The sequence below is a fragment of the Pelophylax lessonae genome (assembly GCF_965119305.1).
Source record: "Pelophylax lessonae genome assembly, chromosome: 8".
Taxonomy (NCBI): Eukaryota; Metazoa; Chordata; class Amphibia; order Anura; family Ranidae; genus Pelophylax; species Pelophylax lessonae.
The window spans coordinates 36,072,614-36,088,198 of NC_138775.1; the positions used below are offsets into that span (position 1 = coordinate 36,072,614).

At 46.4% G+C, this 15,585-nt stretch overlaps 1 protein-coding gene across 1 annotated transcript in view; it reads right to left on the reverse strand.

Moving 5' to 3' along the window:
• The window catches only part of CPNE9 (copine family member 9), a 525,181-nt gene that overhangs the window by 329,063 nt on the left and 180,533 nt on the right, over positions 1 to 15,585 (reverse strand). The gene's annotated exons all lie outside the window — the stretch shown is intronic.

Consider the following 15,585-nt stretch of genomic DNA (forward strand, 5'->3'; position numbering starts at 1 on the left):
GCTACCCCCCTCACCTGACACACTGTCCCCCCACCTGACACCCTGCTACCCCCCTCATCTGACACCCTTCTACCCCCTCTCACCTGACACCCCCTGACACCCTGCTACCCCCCCACCTGACACCCTGCTACCCCCCTCACCTGACACACTGTCCCCCCACCTGACACCCTGCTACCCCCCTCTAACCTGACACCCCCTGACACCCTGCTACCCCCTCTAACCTGACACCCCCTGACACCCTGCTACCCCCCTCTAACCTGACACCCCCTGACACCCTGCTCTCCCCTCTAACCTGACACCCCCTGACACCCTGCTACCCCCCCTCACCTTACACCCTGCTACCCCCTCTAACCTGACACCCTGCTACCCCCCTCACGTGACACCCTGCTACCCCCTCTCACCTGACACCCCCTGACACCCTGCTACCCCCCTCACCTGACACCCCCTGACAACCTGCTACCCCCTCTAACCTGACACCCTGCTACCCCCCTCACGTGACACCCTGCTACCCCCTCTCACCTGACACCCCCTGACACCCTGCAACCCCCTCTAACCTGACACCCCCCTGACAACCTGCTACCCCCCTCACCTGACACCCTGCTACCCCCTCTAACCTGACAACCCCTGACAACCTGCTACCCCCCTCACCTGACACCCTGCTACCCCCTCTGACCTGACACCCCCTGACACCCTGCTACCCCCCCTCACCTAACACCCTGCTACCCCCTCTAACCTGACATCCCCTGACACCCCCCTCACGTGACACCCTGCTACCCCCTCTCACCTGACACCCCCTGACACCCTGCTACCCCCCTCACCTGACACACTGTCCCCCCACCTGACACCCTGCTACCCCCCCCCCCCACCTGACACACTGTCCCCCCACTTGACACCCTGCTACACCCACACCTGACACCCTGCTACCCCCCCTCACCTGACACCCTGCTACCCCCCCCCTGACACACTGTCCCCCCACCTGACACCCTGCTACCCCCCTCACCTGCTACCCCCCTCACCTGACACCCTGCTACCCCCCTCACCTGACACACTGTCCCCCCACCTGACACCCTGCTACTCCCCCCCCCACCTGACACCCTGCTACCCCACCTGACACACTGCTCCCCCCCACCCTGACACACTGCTCTCCCCCCCTGACACACTGCTCCCCCCCTCCCTGGCACACTGCTCCCCCCCTTCCTGACACACTGCTCTCCCCCCTCCCTGACACACTGCTCTCCCCCCCCCCTCCGTGACACATTGCTCCCCCCCTCCCCCACCCTGACATACTTTTCTATCCCCTCCACCCTAACACGCTGTTCTCCCCCCCACCTGGACACTGCTCTCCCCCCCTCCGTGACACTATGAGTAGTGCAAGTATAGGGGGGAGTATGGAGAATGCATTGATGCAAGTGCTGCGAATATAGGGAAATAGGGACATTTTGACATTTTTTAAAATGTATTTATGGGGGGGGGGGGCGCAAGTAGCTGGTCTTGCCTAGGGTGCAGAATAGTCTAGCACCGGCCCTGATGGCAAGACACTCCCCTGCTCCTTCTCCCCCTCCCTTCTCCAAGCTGACAGACTGGCACCAGATTGCACTGTACACTGTTAACTGTTTTTTTGTCAAGACTGGAAGTTGAGGGAAGCAGTAAGCTGTAAGTGCTTGATAAAGTGCTCAGTGTGTTACACTGAGGGTTTAATACTACTTAAAGTGTAACTACCTATCCAAAGGCAAAATAAATATGTAATTATGTATACTAATACTTGTGTGCCCCTTATTATTTGTGTGTCTCCAACCCCTATATGCTCATAAATGCTCCATCAATACCCATTCTATCAACACATATCAAATTCCATGAACATTAATATCCATCCATTTTATTGGATATGCGGTGAAACACAAGTTCCTAAGTCCCATAATGATTACATCAAGCTATACTGTGAGAATCCATAAATCCCAATGTGATTGTTGCACTCCTCATATTTATTCCATTATTGTTCAGAAACATACAGAAAATTAACATCCTAAGAGGGCGAGAGAGCAGAAACACGGCAATGTGCGGCAGCTGCTTCATTGTCCAATCAACATGCTGGGGGTGCAGGGCCGGCCCTGCCATGGGTCCCGATGGGTCCATTGGACCCAGGCAGAACTTGGAGAGGGGCAGCAAATTGATTCCCAATAATTTTTTCCTAGCAGTTTTGTGTATTATCAGTTTGCTGTGCATTATGGGCGGCATTTCCCCATCTCATACTGCCACCCGTAGTTCAAACTGATGAGTATGAGGAGGCGGAGTGCCTCCTCCGGGGAACGCCCCTCATGTGATTGTGGTGTGCACAATGACGTCAGACATCAGCGCACTCCCATCTCACGCAGGGCAGGCTGGATCTTCTAGGGCGGTGGGTGCGGCAGACACAGTGACAGCGGGTATTTGGTGGACCAGTCTGGTGGTGAGTTATGGACGAAGATAGCAGTATATATAATATTTTCTACATTTTATATTTATACAAAATAATGGACGTGGGGGCCTTTTGTTGGGCGTGGGTTTTTTTTTTGGGGGGGGCAGCATTTTATTCTTGGACCCAGGCAGCACAATGTGTTCTGGACCAGGATGTGCTGCTCTTCCTTCAGCTGAGGTCAAGACCTTGGCTGCGCTGTCTGAAGAAGAAAACTTGAAAATACGATTTAGAGAACACAAAAAATTATTGATAAAATCCCTAAACAGAAGATGGGATATCCTCTCCCTGGAATCATACATAGCACAAGGAATAATTCCAAGAGGACTAAGAGAAAGAGTAATACCTGCAGAACATTTACACACCACTAGATTCCTTGAAAAATGGAAAACTACCTGTATAGAACACGGTATTAATATAATGAAACTAATAGTGGAAGAGGAAAAAATACAACTGGAAGAGATACAAGATCAAATAAAAATAACGGCTAGCAAACTTGAACCCTTGAAAGAACTCAATGAATTTGAAATCCAAAACGACCTCCTCAAAAAAGAAATAGAGAGAGTTCAAAAATCACTCCGCCAAACAAAACATTCAAAATTTCAACGAGATCAAGGAGACTGGACAACAGGAGAGATTTTTGACCTCAATCCCCAATACAGAAGAAATAGATCTAGAGGACGTGGAAGATCATCAAGAAGTAGATCAAAAAACCAATCGGATCAATCCGGCAGCGAGGAAGATGATCGCTCGGTATCTTTTTTAGAGGAAGACCAGCTGGAGGAAAACAGTCCTCCAGCAGCTCCAAAGAGTATTTTGAAAAAAGCACCCCGAGGAAGAGGAAACAAAAGAGGAAGAGGAGGGGCAAGAGAAGGCGAAAGAATCGAGACGAGACAACAAAAAATAAATACAAAGAACAGGCGATAAATCAAACAGGTCAGAAGGACCCTATAAACTCACAGATCTCTACTTCTCAAGACCCTATAACTTCACCCCGACCTAACGATAATGATGCTATTCCAAAGCTAAATACTGAAGAAAACGACCAAAAGGTCATTAATTTATCCGACTTCCAACTAGAAGCAAGACACATAAAACTTCTAAAGAGAGGGTTATCCTTCTCTCCCAGGGAAGGAATGGACCATTTTGAGGTTTACAAAGACATCTGCCTCTATCTTAGAAAAATCTACTTCAAACTACTATACTCTGCAGACAGATCAACAACAACCGAACTAGAAACAATAAACCCCACAGACCAGGAAGCCCTCGATATCCTTAATTCACTTCTAGAAGAATGTGATCCAGAAGACGAGCAACCGCAAGAAGAAAACATGGTACGAAGAAAAGCAAACATCACCATTAGATCTACAGCTATGCCTAAATTCAACAGCAATAAATGGCTAAACATGTTCCTAACACTTGTGGAAGAAGACCTCAAAAAAGTTAACTGGGACTGGAACCCCCCAGATAATCTATCTGGCCCCGAGAGGAAAGCACTTATAGACCTCAAAAAAGCCTCCAATCTAGTCATAAAAAGAAGTGATAAAGGAGGAAATGTCGTTCTGCTATCTGAGAATCTATACGAAAAGGAAGCTATGCGACTCCTCTCGGACACCCAGACATATAAAAGAATACAACAAAACCCGTTCCCAACTGTAGTCCAAAAACTAAATGAGAAATTAAACTTTGCAAAAGAAGCCTACCTTATTACAGAAAAGGAAAAACTCTATTTGAAAATAACGGAATACAACACTCCAACATTCTATATCTTACCCAAGATACACAAAAACCCACTATCACCACCAGGAAGGCCAATAGTCTCAGCAGTGGGAGGTCCACTAGAAAAAATAGGTAAATACCTAGACTCCCTCATAAAAGAGCTAGTACTAGACCTACCCTCATATGTCCGTGATACTGGAGACGTACTAAATAAAATCTCAAATCTACAATTCGAGGGAAATGTACTCTTGGTAGGTATAGACGTTGAATCACTATATACGTCTATACCGAACCAATGGGGAATACTAGCAGTACATCATTTTCTAGATAAAAAATTCCCATTACTGGGAACACAAAATGAATTCCTAATAGAGATCCTTGACTTTGCACTGAATAATAATTTCTTCCAATTTACAGGCCACTACTTCCAACAAATAAGAGGAACAGCCATGGGAGCCCCATGGGCACCATCCTATGCCTGTCTGCACCTGGGATTCTGGGAAGAGGAAGCTGTGGTCACTTCGTCTATGTACCACAGCTATGCACTGACCTGGCTGAGGTACATAGACGACGTGTTCATGGTATGGAAAGGCACACAACAAGAACTTGATAACTTTATGCAAGAACTGAACACAAATAATCGGAACATCCACCTAACCTATACGGCAGATAATCATCATATTGCATTTCTAGACTTGAATATATATCTGGAAAACGGAAAACTTAGAACAACAACCTACAGAAAATGCACGGCAGCAAATACTCTACTCAGAGCAGATAGCGCACACCCTGAACCACTGAAGAAAGGCATCCCTGTAGGACAATTCATAAGGTTAAAAAGAAATTGTTCCAAATACAAAGACTACCTAATTGAAGCAAAAAAGTTATACAAAAGATTCAGAGAAAGGGGATACTCTCATAGAACCCTTCGACGAGCAAAACGCAAAGCAGGCCAAAAAACAAGAAACCAACTCCTCAATACATCAAAACCAAAAAATGACAAAAACATCTCAGCCCCACCTCGCCTTATTACAAAATTTGGAAATCAATGGAAAGAAATCAGGGAAATACTAAATAAACACTGGCACCTCCTACAAATGACAGACAGAATTAAAAATGTAGTAGGCCCAAAACCACTACTAGTGGCAAAAAGATCAAAAAATCTTGGAGACCATCTGGTGCATTCTGAATATACCAGATCAAACATACAAAGGGACTGGCTGACAGACTTACCTAAATTAAAAGGCATGTACCCATGTGGACACTGCCATATATGTGAATTTGTGGAAAAAACTAATACTTTCACAGACTCATCAGGCACCAAAAACTATAGCATAAACTCATTCATAAACTGCAGTACTTCACGTCTTCTATACCATATCACATGCCCATGCAACAAAATTTATATTGGGAAAACAAAAAGAACACTTCGAATAAGGATAGGAGAGCATCTAAAAAGTATAAGACTGAAGGAGGAGACCCCAATAGGACAACACTTCAAAGAAAAACATGGGAGTAACCCAAAAGGACTCAAAGTTAAAGGCTTCTGGGCACTAAAAATTCCAGCAAGACGCGGAGACTTCCATCAAGTCCTGCTACGCAACGAAAAAGCCTGGATTTTTAGATTAGATACTTTGACCCCAAAAGGCCTTAATAATGAATTAAGCCTCAAAATATTTCTGGACCCATAAGCCCATTCGTGAAACTCAAACATAACCCCTCTCCAGGGTACACCCTCTATATAGCCCTACAACACCTAATTTCTTGGAATATCCACCCTAAAATATACACTAAATAAGAACCCTAAAATTTAGCCTCGTTATAAGAAAAGTACACAGTTTTTCTTTATACCCCCTAAATACGTCGAATTCGATGTCTGCATCTTTATGTCCCCTCTGCAGACGCCATCTGCATAATCACCAATCAAACTGACATAAGTTTTTTAAAGCTTTTTCTACTCTAAGTTTCCATTATTCTTTAATTGTAACTTGTATACTTAGTCAGTTTCTTATTCACTCTATTATTATCTAAAACCTCACAGTAATCTGGAATAATTATAACATGAGGGCATTACTTACTTCATCCACAAGATGGCACCATTCAAACCGGATGATAGAAAAAATCACTAATTAAAACTAACCAATCAGAAATGAACACAGACTATTTAAACTATCATCAAATAACGCCCTCTACGTTCTGAAGAAGCGTGTAAAACCACGCGAAACGCGTCAACGGCTTACGGCAGACGCCACCACAAACAGCCCATCCTCAGCATAGGAACCGGCCGACTCCATGGAAATTTTAAACCGCTGCAACATCTGAACAAAAAAGGACTCAACACTTTCAGACAGCAACCAGAAAAAGACCAAGCACTTGCCCGGAGGAAAAGAAAGCTTCCCCCTTACCTTCTTCCCCCCCCTGCCAGATCCCGCAACACAGCATCTAACACAAAGCACTATATTGGTGGAACGGAGCAACGGACAGCAGCAAACAACGTGGTGTTTTAAACCACATGGAGGATTACAAAATCTGGATGTTCCCGTGAAGTTTTGAGGTAATGTAGCTCTAAGATACCGAGGCAGGTCGACCGGACAACGAGCGGTGAGTAGAGACAACACACACACGGTTCGATACACTGTCTTACAATCGGGCATAGCCCAGAAGATACTCATCACACTCATTTGTGTCCAGGTCCCGGGTATCTAGAGCCTCCCATTGCCGGTGAACTAAACACAGATATTACCCTCTAAATGCAAAAAAGAAATACAGCTTCATCTCCCTCCTTCCGCAATCAGGATCTACTGGATCTGACATCCTTCACCCGACCCCCTCCACCCTCCCCCCCTCCCCGATCTTTCCTCCCCCTCACGTACAGATTATACCAATAACATTTGCTGCATAGTGTTGTACCCATAAAGATAAGACTAAGACTATCTTACAGCGCTGTCATCTTTTCACAAATATGAGCTCCAACGTACATATCTAAAAGATCATTAGTAAAATGTATATTCTTTTCTTCGATTACTGAACTTCCTCCACAACAAGAAAAATTCTTTTATATCATACTTGGAAAAAACATATTGTGACTTTGACAATTTCTTCCTAAACAACTTGAGAGTCGGCAGTAGCCCCTTTGGTTACACCACTGGCATACTCTACACACATTGAGATTTAATACTTTATTTGTTTGTTTTGATAGAAGTATATACAATTACCTGTGATTTGCAAGTGTTTCATTTCCAAAGGCAACATATGGTTCCATTATAAATATATCTAATCAAAGAAGAAATACTCTGTCCCATCGGAGCTCTCGCTCCCAATTACCACTACCTCTGAGGGTGGGCTAGGCACGGCGGGGTATCTTGCTTATTGATAAGCTGCCCCACTGAAACCGGTCCAGAGAGCAATGTTTACAATAGATGATTATAACTAGTCATCTCTCTCTACTTTCAATTTTATATGTTAACTTATTGTTTTTTGCAATTTTTTTTGATATCACCAATAAAGTCTACTTATGCACCTCAGTAACTTGTGAGCCAAGTAATTGCAACTATCTTGAGAGGATCTTTACCCCCTCAATACCTCCCCCCCTCTTTTTCCTACAGTATTATTACAGTTGCCTGTGGTTCCTGGTACTAAACATACCAACAAAACTGAGATATCATATCCATATGGATTCAATATCGTGATCACACCTACTCCCTGGTATTTTATTCTTGTCATGCCTAAATGACATGACTGGCTAAACAGAATTGCAAATCCTTTGGAAGTTCCTGTATATCCTCATTAAATTGTGTAATTGCATGCAGGATTTCAGTTTTGCCAATTAAGGATTTGTGACAACGTAAAGAATCTTAGGGGTGTTTTTTTCTTTGTCCAAAAGAGCTTATAAGTAACATATTACTGCTGTGTCATGCATTGGCATACAATGAAATCCCAATGCCAGTCAAGATTTATTTATTTATTTTTTTCATTTTGATAGACAAGGAGTCAAAAAAAAAAAACTTTATTTCTAGCAATCAAGGAAAACCATCACACAAAGAACGAGATTCTAAAGCAGGATTTACTGAAGTCCTGTATCAGCAAAAAAAAGTTACACCAAAGTTTCATGGCCTTCTATTTCAAGGTGACAGAGGCAGACAGAAGGCCACCATGCTCTCAAAATGTCAGTGTTACTTTTTTTCTGATAAAAGACTTTAGTAAATCCTTCTTCAGGATCTGCCTCTCCTTGTTCTGGTTTTCTTTTCATTGCTGGATTTTGTACAGTACCACCATAAAGCCATCTAACCACTCTTCACAAGGGCTACCTATTGATGCCTGTGCAATATGGTTTACCATTTCACTATATTACCAAAATTATTGGTACGCCTGCCTTTACACGCACATGAACTTTAATGGCATCCCAGTCTTAGTCCGTAGGGTTCAATATTGAGTTGGCCCACCCTTTGCATCTATAACAGCATCAACTCTTATGGGACGGCTGTCCACAAGGTTTAGGAGTGTGTCTATGGGAATGTTTGACCATTCTTCCAGAAGAGCATTTGTGAGGTCAGGCACTGATGTTTGATGAGAAGGCTTGGCACGCAGTTTCCACTCTAATTCATCCCAAAGGTGTTCTACCCGGTTGAGGTGCATGCCAGTCAAGTTCCTCCACCCCAACTGCTCTCATGCATGTCTTTATGGACCTTGCTTTGTGCACTGGTGCTCAGTCATGTTGGAACAGGAAGGGGCCATTCCCAAACTGTTCCCACAAAGTTGGGAGCAAAAAATTGTCCAAAATGTATTGGAATGCTGACGCCTTAAGAGTTCCCTTCACTTGAACTAAGGGGCCAAAAGCCTAACCCCTGAAAAACAAACCCACACCATAACCCCCCTCCACCAAATGATTTGGACCAGTGCACAAAACAAGGTCCATAAAGACGTGGATGAGCGAGTTTGGGGTGGAGGAACTTGACTGGCCTGAACAGAGTCCTGACCTCAACCCGATAGAACACCTTTGGGAAGAATTAGAGCAGAGATTTTGAGTCAGGCCTTCTCGTCCAACATCAGTTCCTGACCTCAGAAATGCTCTTCTTGAAAAATGTTCAAACATTCCCATAGACACACTCCTAAACCTTGTGGACAACCTTCCCAGAAGAGTTGAAGCTGTTATAGCTGCAAAGGGTGGGACAGCTCAATTTTGAACACTACAGACTAAGACTGGGATTCCAATAAAGTTCATGTGCGTGAAAAGGCAGGCGTCCCAATACTTTTGGTAATATAGTGTATAAGTGATCCCGCACTTCTGGATAGCGGTCGCAAATTCATAATCTTAGTAGGAGCCGATTATTGTGTACCGCAGACTCAATTTGCGTTGGCACCCGCAGATCATTCGTTACAGGGGCAGAACGAGAGCGGCAGTCTGCCTATGTAAACAAGGCAGATTGCGGTTCTCTCAATATGGAAGGCGTGGATCCTGTGTTCCTGCAAAGCACGGACATGGATCCATGCCTTCCCCTAGTAAAAGCACCTTCCCCACAGTATACAAACTAGGGATAGACCAACTATCAGCAAGGCTGATATATCGGTGGCCGATATGCACTTTCCCCGATATATGTCAGCCCCGGAACTGTCCAATATTGCCGATATTTTTGTGACTTCATTCTGCCTTCTTAGGCCGCCTCCCTCGCCTTGGGCAGCTTCGTCTGGAGTCGGGACTAGTCTCGTGGGAGTGTATCACAGCCATACACCCACCCACAGCAGCCCGGTGCCAGCCAGCCACCCACATCCACAGGGACTGTACCAGCGAGCCAGCCAGCCACCCACAGGCCCTGTACCTGGCAGCCACAGGCACTGTACCAGCCAGCCAGCCACCCACAGGCCCTGTACCAGCCAGCCACCCACCCACCAAAGGGTGCCAGCCAGCCACCCACCACAGGGTGCCAGCCAGCCAGCCACCCACAGGCCCTGTACCTGCCAGCACAGGCACTGTACCAGCCAGCCACCCACAGCCCCTGTGCCAGCCACCCACCCACCACAGGGTGCCAGCCAGCCACCCACCATTGGGTGCCAGACAGCCAGCTACACACAGACAGGGTGCCAGACAGCCACCCACAGACAGGGTGCCAGACAGCCAGCCACCCACAGGCCCTGTACCAGCCAGCCCAGGCACTGTACCAGCCAGCCGTCCACAGGCCCTGTACCAGCCAGCCACCCACAGCCCCTGTGCCAGCCACCCACCTACCACAGGGTGCCAGCCAGCCATCCACCACAGGGTGCCAGACAGTCAGTTACCCACAACAGGGTGCCAGACAGCCAACCACCCACCACAGGGTGTCAGCCAGCCAGCCCTCCACCACAGGGTGCCAGCAAGCCAGCCAGCCACCCACCACAAGGTGCCAGACAGCCAGCCACCCACCACAGGGTGCCAGCAAGCCACCCACCACAGGGTGCCAGACAGCCAGCCACCCACCACAGGGTGCCAGACAGCCAACCATCCACCACAGGGTGCCAGACAGCCAGCCACCCACCACAGGGTGCCAGCAAGCCAGCCATTAAGCATTATACACAAATTAACATGTTCAGTACCAGATTTGTGTCAGAAATTGTCTTTTTTTTTTAAACTTTAAATGTACAAAATATCAGCCAATACCGATACATTGTGATCAAAAAAAACATATCGGTCTATCCCTAATATAAACACAGGCTAGGCACACAGTTAACCCTTGAGTCCCCCTAATGTTAACCCCTTTCCAGCCAATGTCATCATTAGTACAGTGACGGTGCATATTTTTAGCACTGATCACTGTGTTAGTGTCACTGATTCCCAAAAAAGTGTCAGTTAGGTGGGTGTCCACCGCAATGGCGCAGTCCCGCTTTAAGTCGCTGATCACCGCCATTACTAGTAAAAAATAAAAAAAATCCATAAATATATGTCTTAGTTTATAGACGCTATAGCTTTTGCGCTTTTGCGCAAACCAATCTATATATGTTTATTAGGAATTTTTTTTACCATAAGCATGTAGCAGAATACATATTGGCCTAAATTGATGAAGACATTTGATTTTTTTTATTGGGTATATTTTATAGAAGAAAGTAAATTGTCTGTTTTTTTGCTTATAGCACAAAAAATAAAAATCGCAGAGGTGAATAAATACCGCCAAAAGAAAGCTCTATTTGTGGGGAAAAAAAGGAAAAAAATTGTATTTGGTTACAGCGTCGCATGACCGTGAAATTGTCAGTAAAATAACGCAGTGCCATATTGCAAAAAATGGCCTGGTCATGAGGAGGGGTTAAACTTCTGGAGCTGAAGTGGCTAACATTTGGATGGGTATAGAGGTGCACACAGTATAAAGGTTGGTGACACCTTTACCGAAAAAACTGCCTATGCAGGTAAGGGTCATCTGTAAATAAAAAAACAAGCTGTGCAGCTTTCACTAAAGCTGAATAATGCCCTTACTATAGGTTTTAGACAAGGAGGGTACCCACAAATTGAGAGCAGCCCAGCAGAAAAAATGTAGGTGCAGGGAACAGATGGGAAGGGGGAACCAGGACTGGGATCAGACACAAGGGGAGCAGGAAAGAGGCAGCAGGGTACAAGATGCAGGGAAGGAGCAAGATCAGGATCACAGCTAGCAGTGTCTGGCGGCAAACGGGGGGGGGGGGGCAATAGGGGAGGACCTAAATACCTTCCCAGCAGCCAGCATCACGCGGAAACTGATTACTAGGATCTGCAGGCTGCTGGGAGACACCCCCTGGTGGATGCTGGAACTACAACCTTCCGCCCAGGGAAGCACAGTGGCACCAGCAGGTGTTTCAGGTCCTGACAAGCTCACTCCTATGGTAGCAAAAGTGAGCAGTAACACCAGGCTTCTCTTAGCATCATCCTAGAAGTTTTCCAGCCAGGCTTCATGAGGTATGTAAATGGTCCACACCTTATAGCAAGGGCATTATTTACTTTGGTCAAAGCAGTATAGCTTGTTTTCATCTACAGACATCCCTCACCTGCATAGACAGTTTTCTGGTGAAGGTGAATTATGTCTTTAAAAATGTGTCTTTATGTCCACCTTGGAGTGATTTCTCCCCACTTCCTGGCCTTGCAAGAAGTAAGGGACAAGCTCTCCAGTAGGGTGTCACAGGTGGCAGGGGTTGCGACTGCAACCAGGCCTCATGCTCCAGTGGGCCTGTGCAGCTCCCCTGTACACCTGGATAGGCGGGGGCAGCATTAAGTCCCGGTTCACACTTGTGCGATGCGGGAAGGCTGCGAATTTGCAGCCTGTTCCCGCATCGCAAAAGCACATCTGGCAGTTCACACTGCCATATGCGATACGCAGGGGGTGTCAATTAAATGTTAGTGACACCCCCAGTTTGATCGCATATCGCAGTGCGATCTGACAGTTCGCACAGGATCGGATCGCACAAGTGTGAACCACTGTGCGATCTGATCCTGATGCGGCTGGAAAAAAGGGTCCTGTGCGTCTTTTGTGCGGGTGCAGTGCGAATTTCAGCCATACAAAGTGTATGGCTGAATTCGCATCCGCACATCCGATCGCAATGAAGGAGCAGTGTGCTCCAAATTACATGCGATCGCCGCACTCGCAAGAGTGTGAACCGGCCCTTAGAGAAACAAATGTCCTCCATTTAACTCCTGTAGCTGCAGGAGGAAAATGGAGGACATTGGTTCTTCCACAGTATATGCTGCCCCCCACCCCTCCTATCCAGTTCACTTGTCTTCTGTTGTCTCTGGGCCCCTGTGTGCTCCCCTGGTACCTCCCCCCCCCCACCCTGCAGCGCTGTCGGCTTCCCCCCTTCCCTCTCCCGCCGGCTGCTGCAGGGGATGTGTCACGATGGCGAGCCAGAAGGGGTACGTAAATACGTAATTTACAGGCTCCTTCTTTTTCTGAATGAATGAAATTGTAAAAAAAATAAAAATTGTAAAAAGATGAAAAATAATAAAATAAAAATAACAAAAAATAAAAACTACTGACATCAGTGGGTGAACTACCAGGTTCACAAAGGTCGCACTGGACCCTGGTATTCCACCACCGTGGGGAGGCCCCAAGATGGCATAAAGGGGGCCCACTGCAGAATTTGTGAAAGGGTCCTTCTGCGGGACTGAACTAAAGGGCCCTGTAACCAGAGTAAAGGGCCCCAGGATCAATGGGAAGAGCCCCGGGCTTGAGGAAAAAGGCCCCGGCCATGGGTCAGGGGGGCCCTTCATGGTTTCTTGCCTCGGGGCCCTGAAGTTTCTAGTTACACCTCTGACAAGTGGCACTAAAAATTGAAAGCGGCTCCATCCCTTTCCCACTCTATCCAAAATAAAATGTTTGATTGGTCTCTTGGTCTTTCTTCCCTGTGTTGGCTTTGCAAACAGCTCGATAACTGGCACGCTCCGCTATGTAATTGTCATTACCCTAAAGCCTCATGCTCCTTCTGAAGTGGCTTGTTTTCTTTCAATGACGTTCCACCATACAGATAAATACATGTTTCCCATTTCCTGTCTGTGAAAGATAAAAGATTTTCATTTTGCACCCTCACCACCACGACTTTTGTGACGCGAACAGCCAAACGCATCCGCAGCCAGACGTTCTTTTAATCTAGGCGCGCACGACTCATTCACCGGGAATGCACCTCTCCCACTGACTCATCAAGCCAGCGCTGAATGAAGTTGTGTGTAATGATGGACCTTGACTTGGAAATTTGCTTCTGTCTGTTGACTTGACAGTAGGAAGCCTTAGAAAATGTCACAAGCGCCTTGAATTTTTCATTGAAATGTATGATGCAGACGGTGCTAGGAGAAGGCAGTTTCATTTATAATTAGGCACAGGACTCCCGCTCTGCAGGGGAGAAGAGAAAAGATGAGTCGCTGCTTTAATGCAATCGGAGGAGGCTCACGCTTAGAACTCCTTGCATCTGAACCCATCGTGTAATACTAATAGAACCTTTTCTATAAAACAAGCTTACTGTTTAAAGCCCGAATCAAGCCAACATTTTAAAAACAAACAGATAAGAACACAGATCGAATACAAACACTATATTACCAAAAGTATTGGGACGCCTGCCTTTACACACACATGAACTTTAATGGCATCTCAGTCTTAGTCCGTAGGGTTCAATATTGAGTTGGCCCACCCTTTGCAGCTATAACAGCTTCAACTCTTCTTGGAAGGCTGTCCACAAGGTTTCAGAGTGTGTCTATGGGAATGTTTGACCATTCTTCCAGAAGCGCATTTGTGAGGTCAGGCACTGATGATGGATGAGAAGGCCTGGCTCGCAGTATCTACTCTAACTCATCCCAAAGGTATTCTGTCGAGTTGAGGTCAAGATTCTATGCAGGCCAGTCAAGTTCCTCCACTCCAAACTCACTCATCCATGTCTTTATGGACCTTGCTTTGTGTGCTGGTCCAAATCATTTGGTGGAGGGGGGATTAGGGTGTGGGGGTTGTTTTTCAGGGGTTGGGCTTGACCTCTAAGTTCCAGTGAAGGGAACTCTTAGCGCATTAGCATACCAAGACATTTTGGACAATTTCATGCTCCCAACATTGTGGGAACAGTTTTGGGATTGCCCCTTCCTGTTCCAACATGACGGTGCACCAGTGTGGGCAGACTGATAAGCTTATTTCTCTGTCACTCTGCTCTCTCTTCCAATCTCTCTGCAGCACACCTGTTGACAGGTGCATTTAGCTACTTTGCCACTAGGTGGCTCTGTTCCAGAATAGTGCCTGGTTAAAGTAGATAGTGACATCAGGTGCAGGGCCCCTTTTAGCTAAAGCCCTCCATCAGTGATGTCAGGGGTTTGTCAGCATGCATATATAAGTTAGGTAGGGAGGAACACACAGATACTTAGGGCATGGAAGCTAAACACCCCCACCCCCTATGTGGATGTACCCAGCACATGTAGTCCCTGGTCAGGGCAGGAGGCCAGGGAGGAGTGTGCCTGCCCCCAGGAATGACCTTTATGGAGGTGGGGGCTAGGGTTGATTGCAAAAGGCTTTTAAGGCCAGGCCAAGAGTTCCCTGAGTGAGGTTGCTTCCCTGGAGGGCCTTAGAAGAGATGTATAGCTATTGAGAAGGTGACTACAGAGAGTCTAGACCAGTAAGTACTAATGACTCAAGTGGAGAAGAGACTTCAGAGGGAGATGTATGCTAAAGGTACTGCATATTCATATGACATTGGGGTACTTTGACGTAGTGTTGGGCTTGAGCACGATATGGCCATATGGTGGGACCAAATCCCCATTTTTATTTATGGATTGTCTTCATATTTGATAGTCATTTCTTTTGCATGTGTGTGCTATTCTTTTTTAATATGCACGTCGCTTGGTTCATAGCTGCACCAGCTTTAGAAATACATGTTCAGGGTGGGCTCCCCCAACTTTTTGCTTGTTTATTAACTGCATGCTCATTCACATGTGACTACTGCAGACTGTCCACTAA